We start from the raw sequence: 4,301 nt of genomic DNA on the forward strand, positions 1-4,301 counted from the left end.
CCGTGTAAGAGAAAGCAAGAATATAAATAAGGAAAATAATTTAAAGATATTTAAATCAGACTCTTGAGATCATTGTAGCTTTATTAAAAAGTTTTTAAACCCCTGGAGTTTATGGCTTATTACAGTTTAATTATTTTACTGCTAAAATCCAAACAAAATAACGGTGTAGTGATTAAAGAAGACAAAGCTGAATCCTGGTTTTTATTAAACACAGCACATGTTTTAAAGCTTAAAATCCAACCTGTATACACTGACCAGGCATAACATTATGACCACCTGCCTAATATTGACTTGGTCCCTTATTTCACTGACCTGCCTTGCCCTGTGTATTCTGACCCCTTTCTATCAGAACCAGCATTAACTTCTTCAGCAGTTTGAGCAACAGTAGCTCGTCTGTTGGATCGGATCACACGGGCCAGCCTTCTCTCCCCACGTGCATCAATGAGCCTTGACCGTCCATGACCCTGTCACCGGTTCACCACTGTTCCTTTCTTGGACCACTTTTGATAGATCCTGACCACTGCAGACCGGGAACACCCCACAAGAGCTCCAGTTTTGGAGATGCTCTGATCCAGTGGTCTAGACATCACAATTTGGCCCTTCATCAAACTCAAATCCTTACACTTGTCCATTTTTCCTGCTTCTAACATCAACTTTGAGGACAAAATGTTGACTTGCTGCCTAATATATCCCACCCACTAACAGGAGCCATGATGAGGAGATACTCAGTCTTATTCACTTCACCGGTCACTGCTCACAGTGTTATGTCTGGTTGGTGTATAAACAAGTGTTTATGATGATCAAATATTTAGTCTATTTAAAAAAGGATAATAATAATAATAATAATAATAATAATAATAATAATAAAGATCAGGGAGGTTCTAGCAGCGTACAAGTCGAGCTTTGATCCACGTCGGTTCTCCAAACTAATTGGTCAGAGGGAGTGATTGTTGCCCACTTTGAGTGACCTTCAGGAAGAGCAGATGGAAAAATAGATAAACAGATGAGGCAGAAAGACAGAGGGAAGGTTTTGACATGACGGCTGAAACGCCTGTGTGTCCGCCTTCTCGTTCTCATCCCAGCACCACATGTGACACAGCTAGAACGTTCACGATGACAAACCGCGTGCAAGAGACGCAGGCTTCCGCGCTAAACGACAACCTTCTGCCGTCATTACCTAGACCCGAGATGATTTATGGTACGTGATTGTTGCATAAACGAAGGCAAGCATCAGTGAGTTTTTCAGCCAGGTTTGTTTTCATCGCCCTCTGCTGGACATCATCTAAAAGTACAACTCCCTCATCCCCAGGCTTCACTGTGTGAACATGTTGTTTTTATTACCAGCTCATTCTTTACGAGCTGCTCCAGTAAAAGTTCATGATAAACACTGCAATTACATATCGTATACATTTTATTAAAAGCTTTAGGTAGGGCATGGAAGTTCAGGAAAACCTCCAGGTGCCTTCCACAAATCTCACCAGAGTTATAATTCTGTCTCCGGACACGCAAGTTGGACTGAAACTATCAATCTGCCGAGTAACGGCTCAAATTTAAGGTCAAAAACGGTTACTACAAACAAACTAAATAAATAAGTACATAAATAAATAAGACCACTGCATTGTTCAAACCTGTCCTGAAGAACTGTGTAAGAAAAAGAATAGAGAGGAAGAGGAAAAGAGAGTGAGAGAACTGAAGAAGTTTCAGATTTGATTTGGGGTTCAGGTTTATATTATCATCGCCCTCGTTTCTATAGCAACAGCTCGTTCACAGGAACTTGCCCAGAGGAGACCAAACATAAACAGATGTATGGAACCACATTCCCTCAAATGTTTACGCAAAATGTAAGGAAGGAATCTCGAGTGTCTGCGCTTTCAAACATCCAGCTGTCCCTCAGACTGTTCTAGGGTTTTATTTTACAAATGTAGAAAACCGCAACCCAAATCAAATTCTCCTGATGTCCAATCACCCATCAATCAGTACTTCTGGGGGCGTGGCTTTGGTGTGAAGAGTAAAATTTGGAGCTGTGTTTGGAATTTGAGATTCAGCTAAACTGCACATCTTTAATGTTCTAGGTTTTGTGTGTGTACAGTGTGTACAGTACACACACACCCCTCAGTCATTTATACCCCTCAACCTATGATAGATGCAAGTATTATGCTGTTCTTCAGCTGAACTGAGATGTTTTCTGCCCTCTTGTGGACATCAGTTGTATTGCATCTCTCTTAAGTCAATGACTCAGCAGGTAAATGTGAGCCTACTATGAAATTAAAGCTGGAATAAGCTGTACTTTTCTCCAACAGCCCATTTCAGCAGCGTGGCCTATCGTATAAAAGCACACTGGATTCTTTATGGCTTCAACTTCTTCACAAGCAGGAAAATATATAAATATATTTAAAAAAGAAAACTTTGAAGAGCTGTAGAATATAAGGCTCACTGACACACTGTTCTAAAGCCAATATGGGAATTACTCAGACTGATGGAACCTTTGTACCACTGAGGGAATGAAATCAAACGCTGAAAGAGAGTCACAATGATGCAGAAATAAAAACCAGTCTGGTTTAATCCGATCTGACTGATCAGACAGAGGTCTGGGATTCTGGGGGTTTTCTGCTCTGGGGTCATCAGCGTTCCTCTTCTAGTGGTTGTTTTTGTTTTTACTAAATATCATAAAGGGATGTTTGTTTGAGTCGGATAACCACACCTCAAGCTTTGATGGGAGGGAAAAAATGATTAAAAATTCACTTTCACTATTCACTATTATACCTGTTTACAGGTTACGTACACACCAAACTGGTATAACATTCTGAGCAGTGAGAGGTGAAGTGAATAAGACTGGTGATCTCCTCATCATGGCACCTGTTAGTGGGTGGGATATATTAGGCAGTAAGTGAACATTTTGTCCTCAAAGTTGATGTTAGAAGCAGGAAAAATGGACAAGTGTGAGGATTTGAGCGAGTTTGATGAAGGGCTAAATTGTGATGTCTAGACCACTGGATCAGAGCATCTCCAAAACTGCAGGTCTTGTGGGGTGTTCCCGGTCTGCAGTGGTCAGTATCTATCAAAAGTGGTCCAAGGAAGGAACAGTGGTGGACCGGCGATAGGGTCATGGGTGGTCAAGGCTCATTGATGCACGTGGGGAGAGAAGGCTGGCCCGTGTGATCCGATCCAACAGACGAGCTACTGTTGCTCAAACTGCTGAAGAAGTTAATGCTGGTTCTGATAGAAAGGGGTCAGAATACACAGTGCAGGACAGTGTGTTGTGTATGGGGCTGCAGACCAGTCAGGGAGCCCATGCTGTGTGCTGCAGAAAGCACCAACAATGGACATGTGAGCATCAGAACTGTGGATGTTACTTTGACACGTCCCACCTACCTAAGCATTGTTGCGCACCACCCTTTCATGGAAACGGTATTCCCTGATGGCTGTGGCCTCTTTCAGCAGGATAATGCTCCATGCTTCAAAGCAAAAATGGTTCAGGAATGATTTGATGACCACAACAACCAGTTTGAGGTGTTGACTTGTGCTGGACAAACAAGTCTGATCCATGGAGGCCCCACCTCACAACTTACAGGACTTAAATGATCTGCGGCTAAAATCTTGGTGCGAGATACCACACCACACCTTCAGGTATCTAGTGGAGTTAATTAATTAATTAATCACACTGTTTAAGCTGCTAGGTATTTATCTCTCTGCTACTTCTTGCTCTTTGTTACCTGCTCTGGATTTATACAATGCAGCGTAACTGTTACTATAATATAAAATCTTGGTATAAAATATGATCTGTGAATGTTCTCACCTGAACACGATGTAAGAATCTGTGTCTCAGCTAAGCGTCTTTCTTTACCAACACAATCAATCATCTGCACCTTTCTCTAAAATGTCACCCGGTGTTCTTTACTTGATGTTTCTGAGTTTCCTGAAGTCGTGTCCTGATGTGTTCGAAGTCTCAGATCTCTGTTTATTTTATTTCATTTTATAAAAAATAATCAGCTCTGAACTATAAACCTCTGGAAGCAGCAGCAGCATCTCGATCTGAACATTCTGTCATTTTACTCAAACTGCTGAAGGAGTAATCAGCAATCAGACGTGTAATTAACTCATTTTCTAAAACTCTTGGAGAACAATGACGACGATTATTTCGTCCAACTGTGTGGCGTGTTAATCGCACTGCGGTGTAAAGAGCTTGTTTTGTTCTTAAACAGTTTAATTTCCTGATTTTAAAAACAAAAATAAATAAATAAATAAATATATGAATAAATAAGTAAATAAATGAATGAATAAATGACAGGCTTGCCATACTG

This window comes from Hemibagrus wyckioides, linkage group LG09 (genome assembly GCF_019097595.1).
Source record: "Hemibagrus wyckioides isolate EC202008001 linkage group LG09, SWU_Hwy_1.0, whole genome shotgun sequence".
Classification (NCBI taxonomy): domain Eukaryota; kingdom Metazoa; phylum Chordata; class Actinopteri; order Siluriformes; family Bagridae; genus Hemibagrus; species Hemibagrus wyckioides.